The sequence below is a fragment of the Phoca vitulina genome, unplaced genomic scaffold, assembly GCF_004348235.1.
Source record: "Phoca vitulina isolate PV1807 unplaced genomic scaffold, GSC_HSeal_1.0 scaffold22, whole genome shotgun sequence".
Classification (NCBI taxonomy): domain Eukaryota; kingdom Metazoa; phylum Chordata; class Mammalia; order Carnivora; family Phocidae; genus Phoca; species Phoca vitulina.
Window position 1 is genome coordinate 4181760 of NW_022589725.1, and position 19954 is coordinate 4201713.

The window sequence follows — 19954 nt, forward strand, 5'->3', positions numbered from 1 at the left end:
GGCAGGCAGCTGACCTAGACATGTCACAGGAGGAAAACCACCCCTGGGCAGGTTTTTCCCCAGATTTTCTTCACTTCATTCCAATTCAGAGACAGGAAAGAACTCTAGAGCCCCGATATGTGGGTTTAAATCCTGGCCCCATCTCGTCCCAGCTCTGTGACCTTGAGCATCAACCTCTTCCAGCATCAACTGGCTCATCTGGGAATGGGAATATAGGATTCCGTACCTCAGAGTGGTGTGTGTCCAGAGGATTCAAGAAGACAGTGTGTGTAAAGGTTCTTAGAGCAGTGCTTGGCCCATTGCCCTAGAAGCGTTTGTTAAAATAACTTGCCGAGGTTGGTGTAATTTCCCAGGTAAGGAGGTAAGAGATGGTGAAGGGCTGGGGTGGTGGTCCTCCTCTGCAGAGGGCCACTGGTGGTCTCTCCCCATACAGTCCTGTGCCAAGCATAGGGAAAGGGAGGGTGGAAATATAAAAGTGGGTGTTGACATGTGGGCTTGGGAAGTTTGTGTTATGGGGTCCATGCTAGGTCAGGCTCCCCGTGTCCCCTTCTCTATCCACCACTGGTGAGCCAGGAATCTGGGAACTAGGGAGAAGTTAGCTGGTCCTTCTTGGGCTCAGCCATCTGACCACATGGCATCATCCATTCAGAATGTGGGCCATACTGGGGCTGGGAGGTCCCAGGGCGTCAGGAGCTGGATAGGGGCCCCTCTGACAGTATCCATAGCAGGTGCTTGCACCATGTCGAGCAATGTCTTTCTCTCAGTCAGTGTGTTTATGGCTGGCTGGCTTATGGTTCATGTGCTATCCTGGGATTGTGAACATCTGGGCTTTAGAAGATGCCATGTAATTTGAGTGTAGGTAATATCAAATTCTCGGGGCGACACAGATCAGAATGAAAGCAAATTGGAATTACTTAATTCCGAAGAGCTGTTTATTGAGTTGCGATAATGTACCTGGGTATACGTTAGATTACTCTGTAATTGAGATTTCACTCAGTTGACAGTCCGGCCTCTCAACCTGCCTGTTCCAGACCAGTGCTCACAAATGCGCTCATTCTCTCCCCGTTTCTGTGTGTCCTCCTATCTTTGGTTTCAAGATGTTTTCGCTTATCCCAACCTTTATTCTGTAGGAGTCAGGAGATTCCCAGGACATAGGTGTCTTCAACCCAAGTTATGCAGATAGGGTCCTGACGAAAATTTGCTAACATAAAAATGTATTGTCAGTAGTGATTTTTAAATCCATCTTCCAACTCCATATAACAATGTGCCGTGGGCTCAGAACCCTCTTATCAATATGTGGATTAGTGCCCAGAAGGAATCGAATCCTGGCAGTGTGAGTCAGGTGTTCTGAATTAAATACTGATGTTGACTTCCTACCACGGCAGCTTGGTAGGGTCAAGAGTAAGGATTTTGGATAGAGGACGTATCAGATATTAAACTGATAAGAACAGATACTACACTTGATCTTAGCCAAAAGGCCGAGAAGCGATGAGAGAGTAAGGATTTTGGATGTGAACACACCTGAGTTTCAATATCAGTCCTGGCCCCAGCTATCTGGGTGACTTCAGGTAAATCACATGTTCCCTCTGGGCCTCAGGCTCCTCATCTGTTCACTGGGTGAGTGTATCTCATTGGATCCATTATGAGAGAGGGAGATTACATGTATAGATCCTAGTACAAAGTGGACACCCATACAGTTGTATCTGTAAGTATCAGTAATCCTATTTTACTACTATTTTAAGGGGTATGGCTTAAGTACATTGGCTGTTTTTCCTTGTCCTGCATAAAGGAACAATGACTTGTATGATATAAATTTAAGTTTAGCCATCTTAAGGTCTGTCTCTGAAATAGGATTGAGGTCACCAAATGCAGCCTCTTGTTCAAAGTCAGTCGCAGAAATGCTTTATTGTGTTGCACTGTATTTTTTTTTTTTTTTTTTTTAACATTGTGTTCTAACATCTAAAGGCATCCTGAAATCGCATCAGATTGGGCCACATCGAGCCTGCTGTGGCAGCCGTGGATGAGTGTGGCTGCTCCATTCTGGGACACATGCTGCACAGTTGACCACAGCCACTCCCTTGGCCCATTTCGCTGATGTCATTAGTCTGGTTTCTGTAGGCATTTGAGTTTACAGCTTCTGGATTAGAGATTGCATGGCTGGAGTAGCAGACTTGTTCTGTGTTCATTTGTTTGATAGTTTGTCAAGCGCCAACTACGGGTCAGATAGTGTGATAAGCCCATGGTTTAGTGGGAAGAATCATGCAAACCTGTAATGCGTGGTCATTTGGTTTGTGTTGGGTACCTACTGCCCTATCTTACTGATACTATTAATAACAGTATTCTATAGGGGCTGTTAGTGTGTCCCTTTTACAGATGAGGGCACAGAGGCTCAGAGAGGTTAAGTAACTTTCCCAAAGTCACACAGCTCATATGTGATGGAGCCAGGATTTAAAGCCAGGCCTGCTGGTGCCCCAGACTGTGCTCTTTCTTCTATACGTTTCTTAGAAAATTCAATATAGTAGCCCTGTCATCGGTGTGAGCTGAGAAAATGGAACAATGGATGCCATTTGAGAAAGTCCTAGAAAGTTTTTCTAAGTGCTCCCGTCTGTGAGGACTCCTCAGCCTGGCAGGCTCGTGAGCAGGGGCGGCCTGGGGCAGTTTTCAGACATGAATGGGTGTCATGTTTGAGGTTGCAGATGTAGGTCGGGGGCCGTATTGGAAGTCTTTGTACTAGAACAGAGTTGGAGCTTTATTCTGTAGGAGTCGGGGCTCTGATGGAACTCCCCCATCCATGGTCCATAGACAGTAGTGCACGCACTATGAGACTGGACCTCTGCATCCATCTGTTCTTCTCTTCCCTGGTCCTGACTGTGACCAGTGGAAAGCCATTGTCAGGCAGGTGGCAATGGTAAAAGGCACAGCCTGTGTTTGGAAGAGAAGTGAAGATCAGAGGCAAACAGGACAGGGGCCCCTAGAAGCAGACTTGGCAGGAATTTGAGTGTCAGAGGTTTGTTTGGGACATTGAGAGGTGAGGTGGGGAGAAAGGGCAGTCACAAAAGGCATTTTCAAGCAAGTGACCATTGTGGACATCTGGAGCTCATTTCTCCTGGGGAAGCCGAGGATTCCGCGTAGATTCCTCAGGTGTGAGAGAGCTGGGGTATTTGTACCCCAACCCCCACCAGTCAGTGGTCGAGGGCTGTTCCTGGGGTGTTAAGGTCCTGGTACTTAAGGCTTGTTGGGTAGGACAGAGGGCGGCCTCCCGGGGCTTTGGAGAAAGCCCACAGCCAGTGAGATTCAGATTAGGAGAGTTGGAAGTTGGCCCCCAGTCACTGAAAAAATAAGGCCTGAGAGAGGCAAGTGTGGGATCCAGCAGCTTGTGCTACATGGACCCTGCGGCATCTGTAGGCTTCCAATGTGACGGAGGCTCTTGGCCCATCCGTGCCTCATCAGTGACAGTGGCCGGGAAGGGCAGCTGTATGCTAGGAGAAGACACAAAGCCAGGACCCACTCTGAGCGATTCGCTTGGGCAGCCACAGGAGCTCTTCAAAGGCTGCCATCCGAACTGGACTTGGAGCGTCTGTCCCTGTTCTCTGCCAGCCCTTAGAGGCCAGGAGGAGCTGGGGGGCTGTGTTGCTCAGCAGTCAGAGAGTGGGCTTGGGGTGGAAGAGCCTCTGCCCTGGAAACTCACTCCCTCGGTGTACCTGGACCCCTGCCACTCTCCACCCTAGACCAGGGGTCGGTCCACCTTTCCTGTACAGGGCACGGTAATCAATATTTTCAGCTTCGGGGCCATACAGGCTCTTTTGCAACTATTAAACTCTACTGTTGTAGCAGAAGCCTTAGAAAATATGTAAATAATGAAGTGTGGCTGTGTGCCAATAAAACTTAAAGAAGCAGGTGGGGGTCTGCATTTGACTGCCAGGCCAGTTTGCCGCTTGCTGCCCAGGACCAGTCCTTCCCTCCTTTCGGCTGGATGACTGTACCAGCTCTTTCCCTCTCCCACTCCTGCGCCACTGAGGTCCATTCTGTCTGCGGCAGCCTGTGTGATAGTTTGAAAATAAGTCATGGCATTTTGTTGCTCAAAACCCTCCAGTAGTCCTATCTCCCACTCAGAATAAAATCTAAACTTCTTAACATGGTTTCTAGATCTGGCTCCTCTGTCTCTCTGATTCCTGACCCCCTGCCTCCTGTATTTGTCTTTTCATCCTCTTCTTTAGCCACACTGGTCCATTTCCTCTTCCTTGAACCCCACACTGTGATAGTTCTGACCTCAGGACCTTTGCACTTGCTGTTCTCTCTTGGCCTAAAATGCTTTTCTTCCAAATAATTACATGGCTCATTTGTTCTATTCATTCTGGTCTCTGCGCGGACATCAGCTTCTCAGAGAGCCTCCCCTGAGCACCTTATCTAAAATAGCACCCATCCTACCACCTGTAACGCTATACCATTGTTCCAGTCTGTGGTTTTCTTCCCAGCCCTTATCACTGTCTGCCATTGTCATTTATATCTCTATACTGCATAATCTCCTGAAGGCAGAAGCTCTGTAGGTCTTGCTTCCTGCTGGATCCAGGATACCTGGCATATAGAAGGGGTTCGAACATTTGCTATATCCAGCAACATTCTCAGTGCTTCCTTCACAGGCATGCATAGCATTGCAGATTCTTCCTCACACCTTCCTTTTCCAAGGTTCTCGTTACTCTTGGAACCTTAGGTTTCCCTCCTGTCTCTGGGCAGGTTCCATCCTCTTGATGGATGCCACTTTTTATACCACTTTTTTATCTTTTCCTTTTAGTCTTGTTCTCCTTTGCTTTATTCTTTTCTTCTTGGCTGTGGAAGCCATAAGATTTACAGGTCCCTGTATTACTGGTGTGGCCTTTGTCCTGCTTTGTTGCAATTTTGGGGTCTCAGTTGACCTGCCATGGCCATGCTACTTATCCAGTCTACCATGGGGCCATTCTCATGGTTATTTAAGAAACCTCTGGGCCTTCTTCAGTGCCAGTCAAGGGAAAGCTTGTCTCAGGTTGAGCCCTCCCCATTCCCCACTAAGTCCTACCCACTTGAGTGTACCTCCTTCAGCCCATGTCTCCAAGTGTTGGCCCACCTCTCCCCCCCCCAACCCCCATGTCTGACCTTGAGTTTCCAGAAAGATGCTATGCAAAAAAACCTGAGCATCTTCATCATCTTTGCAGCCTTCATGTTCAGTAGAAAAATATCCTGATGCTTGGGTTCTTAGGTTCGTCTTTCTTCAGTCTTAACTTTTATTAATGGGTTGCATTTATTTTATTCTTATTCTTATTCTTATATTTTTGCCATGGCTGCTATTGGCAAGAACATCTAAATTGCAAATCAGAGGTCTTGGGTTCAAATCTTGTATTAGCTATGTGAGAATTAGGAATGTCACCTCATGACTCCCTAATTATAAAAAGGAACAATAGTGCCGATCCCCCTAGATTTGAGGGAGGGGTCACAGATATGTTGTGTAAACAAAGTGCTGTTCATATGTTTATGATTGTCTTCATCAACCCCACATTTGCCAGCTGCCCAGTCTTAGCCCCAGCTCCCTCCTCCTTGCATAACGTCACTGCTAGCTTTTCATGGGAAGGGAAAAATGACAGATGGAAAGAAAGTGGGAAACTTAATTTGAGCATATGTGTGTGTGTGTGTGTGGGGGAGGCGAACCGGGAGAAATCTATGTATATTGTATTCTATATGGGCACAAAGACCAGCTTATTTTTAAAAAAGCGTAAATGTGGATAAATAAAACCTGACAAGTATTGGTTTCCTTGAATTATTTTGACTACTTTATCAGCTGCATGCTGATGTGTTGCGTTAACACTTTTAACGCTTTGGGAAATTAAATCAAATGGCAATTGCATTAAATCCTCATTCACTTGGAACATTACCCTCCTGTGTTCAAATGGAAGGATTATCTGAGGTATGGAATGAGCTGAAAGGTCTGTAGTTAGCTGGCATTTGTAGACCCTTTATTGCATGCCAGACACTGCCCTGGATATTTCACAGGAGGTTCCTTTAGATCCTCACCTGCTCCCATGTTTCAGATGAGGATGCGGAAGCCTAATTACCCAGCCTACTTAGGGTCCCACTGCCTGAAATCTGTCCTCTTCCTACTGTAATGGAGACTTTTTTCTGGGTCTCCTAATGCTAATTTTCCATAATGTTCTATTCTGTGACAGATATTCATGGAATATTGCTTCTGAGAACCTAAGTTTTAGGCCCAGTTAAACTCAATTAAACCATGGACTCCAGATTTGGAAGGGATGCTACAGATCATTTTCTCCCTCCCCACCCTGGAGCTGAATTCCCCTCCGAAATGTTATGTATGGCCTCCGTCTAGACCCTTCGCTGGGGGTTCTTCTGTCCCTCAGGGGATGTTTGGCAGTGTCCAATTTTTAATTGTCATACCTTGGAGGGAGTATGTGGAGGCCAGAGATATTACTAAACTTCCTACAAAGCACAGAACAGCCTCCATAGCCAACAGTTAGCCAGCCCCAAGGGCTAGTTGTGAAACCCTGTCCCTCCCCCCTCCCCATGGGGTGGTCTCTTTATCCCTGATGCTCTGCACTTATCTGCAATCCTGTGGGCTTCTGGTGGCTGCGGTAGGGGTGGGGGGTGGAGAGATGTGGGAGAAAGAAGGTAGAGCTAGTTATGTGGCTGTGAAGGAGTGATTCCGCTGGTCTGAGCCACAGTCTCGGAAAAATTGACATTGACTTTTGGTTTACTGTGACTTGTGCTCTTGTGGCCTCCCCTCTCCCATTTTTCCACTAAACACCTATGGAGACGCAGTAAAAGGAAATTGCAGACTAACTACCCAGTGCTGGGAATGTGAGAATCTCTGGCTGTCAGGTCCGTGAAGCTGCTATGTGTACACCAAACACATGAGCCACCCCTTCCGCTGAGTGGAGCTGTGATTCAGAGCAGCTGCCTGACCAAGGACTACAATTCCCAGCCTGCCTTATTCTCAGTGGGACCCTGTGATTCACTCCAGACAAAGAACGGTGAGCGGAAGTACATTCAGGGTCAGAGTGTTTAAAAAGTAGGCAAGTGATGTGATGAGCACTGGGTATTATATGCAACAGATGAATTATATTGAACACTACGTCTGAAACTGATGATGTGTACTATATGTTGGCTAATTGAATTTAAATTAAAAAAAAAGTACGCAGCCATTCTCCACATTGTTCCTTCCCTCTTTAGTTGGTTGTGTGCAGATGACTCCAAGCCCCTAGAAGGCAGAGGAGTCAAAATATCAAACAATTCTGGGTCCTTGAGTCACCCTGTGGAGAAAAATTGCCTGCTAAGCAGGCCTGTTATTGAAACGATAATGAATTATTATTGTGTGAAGCTACTATGCCTTGGGGTCTGTTTGTTACAGCAGCTAGCATTAGATTAACTGATACAGGTTGGATGAAGAAAAGTCATTAGCAGCCTCCCCAGGCCTATCCTCTTGAACCAGAGCTTTCTCTCCTACTTCTGAAGAGATGAGAAGATACTTCTCCTATCTCTCACTGATACTGGGCCCAAAAGTCTACCAGATGGCTGGATGATTATCCTTTTTTTTTTTTTTTCTTCCAGGTGTTGCTTTTATTTTAACGGTTAAACAGTATTTCTCTTTCCAACTACTATTTATCGATGTCGAGACTACAAATTCCAGAACATGTGTGGGCAAATTCCAGAACATATGAGGGCAGAAACTGTGTGTTTATGTTAAGGAAAGGGGGTGGGCATGGCCTTGGCTGTGGCATGTGAAGCTCAGGAACAGTGGGAGCTCAGGCAGGGTCTGGCCAGATGGGACAGCTTGGAAGCCCTATCCAGAAGGGTGGGTCTTATGTTAGGAGTCTGAGGACCAGCGATAGCCCTGTCAGGTGTATCACAGGGTAAGACCCAAGCCCCATGTGAGGGAACCTGAGAGCAGAATGGTGGGGCAGGGAGTGGGCTGGGGCTCTGGTCTCATGAGGACCTGGTGCAATAGGCAGGCTGTCCAGGTGAACAGTCTGAGTCAGCCCAGTGTGACCAGGGGAGCTGTCCTTGTGCCCGGTCTCCCCTAGCACAGCACCTCTCCAACCAAGTCAGTCTACCTACCAGTGGAGCCCAGTGATTCCAACTGCGAGTGGATGGGATGGAGAGAGGAGGAAGAGCACAGCACTTGGCACTTCAAAACAAGCACCACCAATCATTTAGAAGTGGCTCTTCATCATGGCAGCACGTTTAAACATTACATAAAAATAAAGTTGGAGCAGTTAGCGAGATGCAGATGCCAAAAAGAAGTATTTTAGCAGTTTGGGCTGGGGGCTGGGGGGAGCAGCGGGTTCCCAGTGTAATCAGTGGGGTTCATTATGCCTACACTGCATTTTTAAACCCCACACTCCTGTCCCCTGCCCAGGGTGTGCTGCCATCCGGATCCAGGGAATTCCAAACCAGTGTTTCGGTGAGGTTTAGCTTAGAACTAAGGTAGCTTCCATTTTACAGCTAGTTAGCTTTGAATGACCATTTCTCTGGGCCTCTGCTTCCCCGTTTGTCATAAGCCAGGGCTGTATTATACAGGTGGGTTTCAAACTTAGTGCCCCCTGAAACAATAGAATGCTTTCCATAAATAGTGTGGAAAACCAATGATACAGCTCTATGGAATCGTGGGGCTCTTAGGATGATATAAAATTTCTGTTTCACCACCAGCTGGGCAGGTGGATTTCTTTACTTATTTAAGGGTGTTTTTTTGTTTGTTTGTCTTTGTGTTTGTTTTTGAATGCATTTGATCGTTGTGTTTCTTCATACTTCTTCATACTCCCCTGGTAGCAGTGGGGCTAGGGTTTGGCCTCTTCTCTTTTAAATGAAATTTGCTTGCACCAGCTTTTCATTATTAGTCAGAGTAGCAGGTCTCTTGCTTTCTATGTGTATCTAGAGGCAGATGTGACTCACAGCCCAATAAATGGAACTGCTTCTTTCTGATGGAGCTCGGCCTGGTGGTATGGAGCAGACCCTTATTGGCAGAGCAGCTCATCATCTGTTCTAGGGAGGGAAGGCCTCCTGTTTGAGTTAATCACTGGCAAAATGTGCCCTATGGCTTGCTCTTCTCATCTCTCACACACGTGAGGGGGGGACCGCTGGGGCCCCACGGGAGAGGACTGGGATTCTCCTGCCTTTTACAAGCTGTTGAAAGTGCCCTTCCTAAGGGAAGGCCAGGAGGCTATATTTTAGAAGCCGGCAGGGCTGCGTTTGACTCCTGGCTCTGCCCACTTTTTGCTGTTGAATTAAACTGCACCAAGGGACCGAGCCTCAGTTTTCCCTTTTATAAAAGGGAAAAAAGTGCTGTTATTTGCTTTGTATTTTCTGAGGCTCAGTGAAATAAGGCATAGAAGTCCAGAGTGTGGGACCTACTTCATGCCAGCTGGGAAAGTTTAAAGACTCATGTGATGATATTATTTGTTCTCTGTATCATTTATTTTTTTTCTCCTGGGTAGGCAGGAAGGTTACATTTCTCAGACTCCTACATCCAGCTGAGGCCAAAGGAATGTGTGCCAAAGCGATCTATGTCCCTTCCAGGCCAGACCTATACAAAATCTCCCATGCACTAGGCCCCTGTCTTTTCCCCTCCTGTTGTGACATTGGAGATCGTATGATGAGGCAGGTGGCATCTCTAGAGAGAAGTCTGCATCCCTGAATGATGTGTGGAGCCCAGCACCACGTTCCCCACCCATAATCTCATCAGGCTGTTACGTGAATGAGCAGCAGGTGAACCAGCCATGACCAATGGCCCTGACTCAGTCCTCTCCTACCTTGATGGCTTACAGAGACTTCTTTCTAAGGTTTCCACTGGTATAGTGGACAGACACCCACAGCATCAGGACAGTGCCATAATTCCCACTTGGAATTTTGTGGGAGTCCGACAGCGGCCAGAAAGGGGTTCGCTGAGTTTGACCTCGTGGTGAACGGAGTTAGCTGATTCTCTCTGCCTGATGCCATCTGGACTGACTCATCTCAAAGGTGCTCCTGCTCTCTGGGCACTGCTGCCCCAGGCACGTCTATACTCATCCCTGTGACTTCTTTTGGGGGCAATGAGCTGACTGCCCCTTTCCCCCTTCACCTTTCTTTCCCTAGCTAGACTGATGCACTCCATTAAGTAACCAAGGAAGCCTATAGACCTAGGAACAAGGGTGAGTCCTCCAGATGTCTCTGCCTATCTTTGCTGAATCCTAGGCTCTGTTGATTTTATTCCTTGGTTTCTGTGATAAGCAGGGATGAAGGAAATGGCAGAATACCCACCTCCCAGGCCTTGGCTGGGTGTGGACTTGGTCCTCTTGCTGTGTCTAGGGGCCCCACCTCTACGGCCCAATACCAAGCTACCACCTTGCCCATCCCACCTTATCAGCCATGACTCTGGGACTCCTGATCCCCAGGTCATCAAGGGCTGCCCTGCCATTTCCAGAAGCTGCGGAGAGGCAGCTCATAGAAACACCTGTTGTCATTGACTTTGCATGAGAAGAGCCCATGACTGGTGTTCCTGGGGTTGCATCTGAGAGGAGCTCTCATAATCCCAGTTTTGTCTGCAGCCAGGATGCCAACAGAAGTTACCCTGCCTTTTGAGATTTGGGTAGAATGAAGTCTGTTTCATATGTTTGCATATTTCTGGGGATGCAGATTCTGGTCACTTCTAACTCTTTGGTTTCTATTCCCCTGGTTTTCAGTGTCAGTTACTTCTTACTCCTTACACATTCTCTCTGCTCTACGCCATCCAAATTTGGAACTTGGTCTTCTTTCCTCAATTTCCTTTCATTCTTTCCTTGACACATACATATGCGTACATACACCCCCCCCCACCCACAAACACACACTCTTTGAGGTGTGGCTGACTTTGGAGGATTTAGGGCAAGGGAAGGGGCTTATAGCACAGTTATGTGAACGCGTCCAAATGGGATGTGGGGTATGCGTGCTCTGGCAAGCGCTCTGGCCACCCCATCAAGAAGTTCTTGGTGGCTGCTGTCTCCTCTGAAGACTTTGGCCTCCTGCCCTGTTGCCCTGGCTCCTCCCCTCTCTTGCACCCTCAGGAGCTCGGAGGCAGAGCATCCTGGCAGCAGACAGTGGCTCTGGGACCTGTTTGCACAGCTCATTTCTGCCAGCCCCACTTGCCAGTTACTTCTCCATTGGCTTTGGATTAATTCTGCCTGGCAGATGAATGACTCTCCTCTTGCCTTTCTTGTGCATCTCAGAAGTGGGCCCAATTTTACCTCCAGCGTGGATCCCACTCTTGCCTGGGACCTCAAGACTTACCTGGAGATCTCTGCAGGCCACAGCCCTGCCCACACCTCACGCTTGTCCTGCCAAAGGTGTGTGGTTATTGACATAGTCAGGGGCGGGTGGGCCCAGCAGCGGCTGCTGTGAGGCGAGGATGGAGAGGGGGAGCTGTGCTCAGTCTGGACCCTCTCAGGGCTGAGCGGCAGTGCTCCTCGTCTAATTGGATACAGCCCCAGAGGGAGGGCACGTGTCCCTGGGATGCCCGGGCATGGAGCTGCCTCCGTGTAGAGTCACATCCCAAGGCTTGAATGGTGGAATCAGGACTCTGTCTCCTTTCTGTGTTTCCTATTCTACTTGTTCCTCCTCAATGTTATTCGTAGGTATGCTCATGGGGAATGGTGGGGGCAAAACGGGGCTGGCGGCTTCAGGTCCACCCTTCTAGTTTAACAAGTGAGAGAGTTTTCGTCTCTCTCTGTCTGAATGTCCATCTCCTGAGAGGATTTTGAACATCCCTGCCTGGGTGGATAACCAGTGCTGGACCAGCTGTTCTGCCCCGTAGCATGGGGAAGGGCCCCGTGGGAACCCAGTGTCCCCATCTGCAGCCAGCGAGGCAGTGTGTGAGGAGTTGAGGTGCTCCTGGAAGATGCGGTGGGGTGGGACCCTTCCCTGAACGAGGGGTTCTAGGCAGACAGAAATTGGGCGGGCGCGGGCGGGGCACCCCTGGTGTGTGTGCTGTTCTGGGGCTTTCTAGAACAGTGAGGGGAGGATTTAGGATGCACTTGTAGGCGTGGTCTAAATCTGGGTCCCTTGGTTAAATAACAGGCTTAAATAACAATGATGTACTTTGTTTTAATGAATTTCACTCCGAGGCACGGCCATTTCAGAACCAGACATGTGTCTGTGTCTGTCCCTCTCTGAGTCCAGTCTGTCTTTGCTCTCTGCTTCCTGGCTTCCGTTCTCAAACCCCCCTCCCCCCCCCCCAGCCCTGTCATTCCTTCAGGTCACAAATGGTAACTGGCTCCCTGTACCTGCTTGCCGGTGCCCTCTGGTGGGCTGCTTCCTCCTGGGAAGCTCCGCTCCCCTACCCTGTCCCCCTCCCTCTCCGTCCTTCCCAACTCCTTACTCCCTCTGTCCCTGCCCTCTGCGTCTCAGCCTTCTGTCACTTCCTAATGCCTTGTTACATGCCAGCATTGGGGGTGATACCGTAGGTCTTGGACTTGTTGGCAGCGGCTTCCCCAGTCCTGATAACTTGGGAATGGGCTGGGGCTGCACTGGCATCTTCCTGTGAGTCTTCTCCTCTGGTCAAGGACAGCAAGCAGCTAGCTCCATTTACTACTTTGTTAAGCCAGTATAGAAATATATACCTGGGCGGTGCTGTCTGCAAATGCCCCTATTAACTGATTGGTCAACGAGGCAAAGGTTCATGACACACCTCCTCTGTCCCAGGAATCTTCTAGACCCAAGGGATACACCAAAGATCTGTGTGGGGACAGGGCTTTTATCTTGGAGCGTACATTCTAGAGGAGGAGAAAAGAGGGAAAGGAGTTAACAAGGGAGGTCATTTCAGAGAGTGTTAAAAATGCGGTTCTTAATTCTGTAAATAACGAGAGCTTTGCAGACAGGGACTGCTTACATATGTCCCTACAGCCCCAAAGCAGGCCACAGGATGACTTGTGTTCAAACCCCAGCTCTGCCACCTGGCAGCTCTGCGACCCAGGCATGCTGCTGGGCTCATGCAAGCCTCGATTCCCCCCTGCATGTGACCCCCGTCAAAGAGGCTCACCTCTCAGGTTGGTTGTGAGGTATGAGCGGTATTGGGGCCAGAACGGGAGCCGCCAACCCAGGGCCCTGGCTCGCAATACACTTGTTGGGGTACTTGTGCTTGCCACCCCCAGGGCAGCTCACTGGGACAGAGTCAATCTGCGATTGTGTTCGTTTCCTAGGGCTGACATGACAGACGGCCATAAACAGAGTGGCTTCACGTAAGAGGAATTTATTTCCTCACTGTTCTGGAGCCTGGAAGTCCATCAAGGTGTCGGCACTTTTGTAGGACCTTTTTTTTTTTTTTTTTTTCCTTTTCCTTCCCCTCCCTTTCTTGGCTTAGAGACGCGTCACTCTGATCTCTGCCTCCATCATCACAGGGCCTTCTCTGTGTCTCTCTGTGTCTAAATGTTCCTCCTCTTACGAGGACACAGGTCATTGAATGAGGACCCACCCTAGTCCAGTACGAGCTTGATTACATCTGCAAAGACCCTGTTTCCAAACAAGACCCCACCTCTAGTGGCTCCATTGCCTACAGAAGGAGCTGCCTCCATAAATTGGACTCTGTGCCTCTGCATCCCATAGCTCTCTTGAACCCCTTCCATGAACTCCTTTCTCAGACAACCCCACAGACTTTAGTCCCACTACCAGCCAGTGGCCTCACTCCTCGTGTGACCTTCTGATGTGCCTGGTTCCTGGCCTTCTGAGTCTGCCTTGCCCACCCGAATCATCTAAGAAGACCTCTCTAAACTGCACATCTTTTAGCAAATGTGTCCAGTCCATTAGACGAAGGGCTCCATGTGCTCAGACGTGAGGTCTGTGCTTGCTCATCCTGTGTCCCCACTGCTTGGCTCATGGACGCTTGTTGTGTGAACACGCCCGTTATAAGACCTCAGTACTGCTTATTGGGAAGGATGAGCAAAGCCCTTTGCAGTCTCTTTTCTTCCACACCTTTACACTGCACTTGGGCTAGAAAACAGCCTCGGCCATTACAGACAGCCTCTACGCTTTTGCACACACTGGGCCCATGGCTCGGAATGTCGCTCCCCACTTAGCTCTTCAATGGCTCAGCCCAAGCATTTCCGCTCCAGAGAAGCCTTCCCTGGCAGCCTTCCCCACCACTGAAAATTAGGGTATACGTCCCCAAATCTGTACTCAGCAGAAATTCCTGCTAGACTAGAATGTCTTCGAAGACAAGGACTGTGTTCAGTTTCTCTCTTTATTCCCAGGATCACTGTGTGTAGAAGGAATTCTGTTCATAGCTGCTTAAATGAAATCCGGGAGTTCTTTATGTAAACAAAATGATGAGTATTTCCCAAATAAGCTATAATTCTTATTCTTTCCATTTTCTAGGTGAGGAATCAGAGTCTCAGAGGTGAAGGGACTGCTAAGCACACAGAGCTGGTGTGAAGTCGGGGGGATGAGAGGCCCCGCCGTCCCCTGCGGGAGACGCATGCTCAAGCACATGGGAGGGTAAATGCTAGGGCACGGGCAGCCCCCACAGAGACCCAAGGAGCCCCGAGGGAGGCCTGGCTCCTGGCTGCACCCACGCAGAGGCTCTGGGCACCAGGATCTGCAGCCACTGCCCTCATCGGGATTCTCTGGAGACTTCTGTTCTAACTGCTCCTTTCAAGTATCGTTCTTGCAGTTCGACGTGTGGGGGGCAGAGTGTTTGTAGCAACTGCTAATGACAGGGCTACTGAAAAAGACTGTCTATTTTTGGAGTTAAGCCTCAGCCTAAAAGAAATAAAAATAAACATTGAGAGGTTTTTTTTTTTTTTTCCCCTTAAGAAAAGTAATGTAGAAAAAAAAATCCATTCCATCTCAACATACTCTCCTGCCTAGTGACAGTGGAATGGGAATTTACTCCGGGGCTGGAGGTCAGGGGGACTGGGTTTACATCCTGGCCTCGCCATGACCTCACTGTTCCATGGGATTTGCTACCTTGCATTCCTGCTGGTCCCAAGGACAGCCATGGGTTCAGGCCTGGGCTGGCTGCAGCCTCTTTTCTCTCCATTAGTCCCAGCTGGCCCCATCACAGTCCTCAGCACCAGTCTGGACCAGGTGAGAGGGCTTGAGCTTCCCCAGAGCCACTCCTAAGTAGCAGACTCCCAATATTCTGCCTCATCTACCTCAATCTTATCTGAATGTCAGTGAATCATCAGCAGAATGCTCCTGCTAATCATGATAATGATACTAATATTGGTCATGTCTAACATATTCTGAGAGATTACTATGTGCCAAGCCCTCGCTGAGCCCCGCTGGAATGTTATGTTGTTCTGCAAATATTTACTTTTCCTGATCCCACCCCATGGGCAGAATTCACTTGCCATTGAACTTTGACAGGACCCCAACTTTGAGCTTAGCCGTGTGACTTGTTTTGGCCAATACAATGTGGGAGAAGGAACAGGGTGCCAGTGTCAAGAAAAGGTCACATGTTTCTGCTCCTCATCTTTCTCACTGTTGTTGGTAGCAGCTGCTCCTTCAGCCTCATTCCTGGAATGAGGGGCATAAGGAGCAGTTTTGAACCCAACTCGGAGTCAAGCCACACTGACCCACAGACCTGAGAAAGAGAAGTGTCTGTATACATCTTTAAGATTCAGGGATGTTTGTTACTACAGCAAACCCTGACTAATACAGCACATTTAAAGGATGATCTTTTTTTTAAAGTTTTTTTTTTTTTTTTTAATTTATTTATTTGTCAGAGACAGAGAGAGAGCACAAGCAGGGGGAGCGGCAGGCAGAGGGAGAAGCAGGCTCCCCGCTGAGCAAGTAGCCCAATGCAGGACTTGATCCCAGGACCCTAGGATCATGACCTAAGCCGAAGGTAGACGCTGAACTGACTGAGCCACCCAGGCATCCCTAAAGTATGATCTTGAATAAGGAAGTAGCTATAGTGTTCCCTCATTGACATGTGGGGTTGGGCTAGATCATTTTCTTTGAGGATGCCACTGAGCTCTGACCTGTAATCCTAAACTGTGGGAATCTGGCAGTGTCCGCTCTCTATTCAGGTTGTGGTCAGGGGGCCTCAAAGAACAGTGTCACTGTATTGGGTGTGGATGCTAAGGGTTGACTGAGAGACAATCTGAAGGCAGGAGGGGACACCATCTCTTGGCTTCCTGCTGGTGTGTGGTGGGGCTCAGGGCAGTCCTTTACACTCCGCAGAGAAATTGGCTTCTGGAAGACCACCCTGCAGAACAGGAGTCCATGTTGTTGCACAGGACTTACACTCCCAGTGGCCCATGAGGATCCCAGTCGCAGAGTCCTCTAGCTCGGCTGGAGTTGCAGAGTTGCACAGTCCTCTAGCTCAGCCTGTCAGAGGCATGAGGCCTGTTGGGCCATCTGTAGAGCTAAGATTCTCCTGGGCCCTGGAGCCATATGCAGGGCAGCTGGAAGCTGGGCCAGGTAGCAGAGGAATCATTAAGGGAAACACATCTCAGACATCGTGTTCTTGAGGTTTCATGTCTGAGTAAGAGACTTGGCTTCAGGGTCTGGGTCCCAGTTGGGACTCGAGCCATCTCTGGAACTGCCTGAAGTACCTTGCAGTATAACCCCTGTTGTCACTAGGACCTTCTGTCCACACTGCCCCAGCACCCAGCACCCACTGGATCCCCACTTCCAGCGCATCCCTAGATCCGGGCCCTGCTGTAGGAGGAACCCAGGGGACCAGTGTGCCAAGGATGGAGTGCTGTTTCCTGTGCAGTCAAGGCATGTGTGTTGGTAAGCCCGAACAGTTCTGCTTAGAAGCCTGTAGCCCGTCACGGCTGCGGGGGCAATACACAGAGCCGACTGGCAAAGCATTATATTGATTCCAGGCAGTAACTAAAGTGAGAGTTCAAAAGATGTTCTGGAAGGCAGGCAGCCCTTGGCTCCGGTGAGGCACTAATGAGCTCCCCAGCCAGCTACAGCTCCACCTGCATCTTCCCAGCAAAAGACCCAGGGCTGGCATTGAAGAGGGTGCCAGCAAGGGCGGGTGAAGAGGTGATTAATGCAGGGCAGCTTCATGGGCTCCTACCAGCTTCTCTCCCGGAGTCTTTTGTTTCTTTTTCCTTTTATCTCCACAAGGCAAAGTGAAGAGCCTGGGAATTCCTCCCTGTATCATGTTCTGATCTGTTTGCTTGTATCAATGAGCCGGTCTTTCAGAAGAGAGTAACTCTTCCTCCTCTAAAGGGACGTGATGCCCAGTGATTTGCCTTGTTTCCTCCCCCGTGATCCTCGGCCCCCACCCCCTGGCTTCCTGAAGCCGAGTCTCCCTGTTTCCAGGTGGATGTCAGGATGCACATCTCACCTGGAGGGCAGGTATCTAAGTCTTATATCTGGGGAGGGAATTGATTGAGATCAGGTGTGTGCCAGCACGTTATGGGCACCTCTACTTCCTCATGAGGTTGCCTCCCTGTGTTCTCATGCCCGGAAGCCTTCTCAAGAGGTCAGCTTTTCTGTTTATCTCTCCCGAGATTGATTCCTTATCTCCTGTGCAACCTGTCTGTGCTAAAGTGTATCTTCAGCATAGAAGCAACAAGAAGCAGACCAGGAAGAGGATATGGGATCTTTTGCAGCTTATTAAAATAGGAGCATCTGTATTCCTTTTTCGCATCTTGAATTTTAAAGAATTGCTGTATTTCTCTTGCTTTCCAATGGCATGGCTCACTAGCATATGTTTAAATTCTGGACACTGAAGCAAATATCTCAGCCCTGAGCCCTCGCACATCACACTTGAAAGAAACCTGGGTGCTCATCTCAACTCTGCTACCAACAGCAATGACAAGAACCCGGCCAAGTCCCCAAACAGGAAACGGCATGATCTTCCTTCCTTCCGTGGGTTTCCCTCTGCCATTCTCTTTGCTCTGTGCCCCTTTACCTTCTCTCACCCTGTCATCTTTCAAAGTTCAGTTTAAATGTCACCTTCTCCACGAAGACTTCTTTAACTTGCTCGAGCAAATAGGAACATTCCCACTTCTTAGCTCTTTTGAACATCCCTCCATGTGAAATATTTGTTGTTGGTTTGTTAATTCACTTAAATATTTATTGGGTGGCTACTGTATGCCCAGGCACTGCTGTAAATACTAGGGATAGAGGGGCTGATCAGACTCACAAGGTGTGTATTGTAGACTGGCACTGTCCAAGGGAACTCTTTGTGGTGATGGAAATCTCTGTCTCTCCTGTCTGCTATCTGGACTCAGTAGCCACATAGGGCTGTTGAGCCCTTGAAATGTGGCCGTTGTGACTAAGGCATTGAATTTTAAATTGCATTTCAGTTTCATTAGTTTAGCCACACATGGCTAATGCCTACCATATTGGACAGCACCATTTTATAGGGAGAGATGGACTTTGAAAGAGTTAATAGATCACTATATTACTACCACTTGTGATGGGGCCATGTTGGAATCAGAGTATAGTGGCAGAGAATAAGGGGAGACCTATTTTGGTAGATGAACAAGAAGGGTTTCTTGGAGGAAGTGATGTTTTGATTGAAGACCTGGGGGATGAGAAGGTGTCAGCCATTTAAAGAGTGGGAAGACTTTCTAGGGAAAGGGGACATTGAGTAGGCCACACTAGAGGTAGGAATGAGTGTGGCATGCTGCAGGAATTGCAGGTGGTCAGAGTGGTTGGAATGGAGTGAGTGAGAGTACTGGGAGTGGGGGCTGGGGAGATGGTTAGGGGCCAGATCGCTGAAGGCAGTGGAGGCCATGGGGGACAGGAGGGGGCTTGTTGGAAGTCTTCCCTTCAGGTAAGAAAGAGCAGGGCACTGAGTCCATGTCCCCTGGCTGTCAGCTCAGGACTTGTGCTGTGCCATGCTGCCCAAGCGCTGTGGGCTCCCAACATTCGTGCGTTGCTGGTCTGGTGGTGAGCCTCATCTGCATTCTGTTTCCATCCCTGTCTCCAGCCTGACTTATTTAGGCCTGTCTAATTTATGTAGCTGCTGTACACAGGTAGTGCATGTCGGGCTCAGGGGCCTGCCCATGTTCGTCTCTGTGAAAGAGAAATACTACTGTCTTCATTGGAGCCATCTTTTCTGATTGTTCCTGCTTGGTAGTTAAGATTCTGGGAGCATTTAGCGCAAGGAGGAATTGCTGTAATGACAAGTGGATCCTTCCATAACCTCTACTTAATTGGATGAAGTGACAGCCCCAGTGAAGACTCAAATAAAATTTGGTGTAATTAGACTGTGCTGAACGGCTGGTGCCAGAACCAGTGTGGAAAGCTTGCAGCTGGTCATTGGAACCATGGAGGAGTCCAGTTGGACCAGAGGAGCCGCCTGTGCTTCGGGTCCAGGTGAAGGTGTTCACTTCAACTGCTCATCCTCCCCATGAATTCTGTGCACCTCCTCTCCAGAAGTTTCCTTGAAGGACGTGGAGGGAAGCACTGAGACAGAGGGAATCTCTTCGGTTGGCTTCCCTGGAAACAAAATCTGAGAGAGTTGGATGCAGAGGGTTTATTCAGGGAAGTTCTATGGAGGCCCACCCATACGGGATTAAGGAAGGCAGGACTGAGCAGAGGGCGAAGCTGGCCTGCAGTGTGGTTACAACTGGAGGTGGGAGATCCTTGGAGCTTGGACAGCCCTTCAGCATTGCCTTAATTTGGGCTCGAGGATGGGCCTTGGCATTCCCATGTGCCATTGACCATGTCCCCTTACCTCCAGCAAAAGTAACCTTGGATGAAGCAGTTCCTGGAGAGGGATGAAAGTGGGAGCACTTTGCAGTTGACACTCCCAGCTGCTGGGTGAGGCGTGCACCTGCCTCATAAGCGGAATACTACAGTATCTACTACAAGGGCAGCAGGAACCCACAACCCATGGTTTCCCGGGCATGCCTTCTCTTCCTCAGATGTTGACTCCCAGGAACCCCCACACTTTCTTCTGTTGCAGTCCTCTCTGTCCTCCACCTGTTCTGGGTGAAATGGAGCAAGTCCGTTGACTACCTGGACTCTGGTTTCCCCTCCCTCCTCT

The 19954-nt window shown here is 49.1% G+C and overlaps 1 protein-coding gene and 1 pseudogene across 1 annotated transcript in view; one reads left to right on the forward strand and one right to left on the reverse strand.

Annotated features, from left to right (window-relative positions):
• The window catches only part of PTPRT (protein tyrosine phosphatase receptor type T), a 1068951-nt gene that overhangs the window by 411367 nt on the left and 637630 nt on the right, over positions 1–19954 (forward strand). The window lies entirely within an intron of this gene.
• Positions 1390–1490, reverse strand: LOC116642086 (annotated as a pseudogene).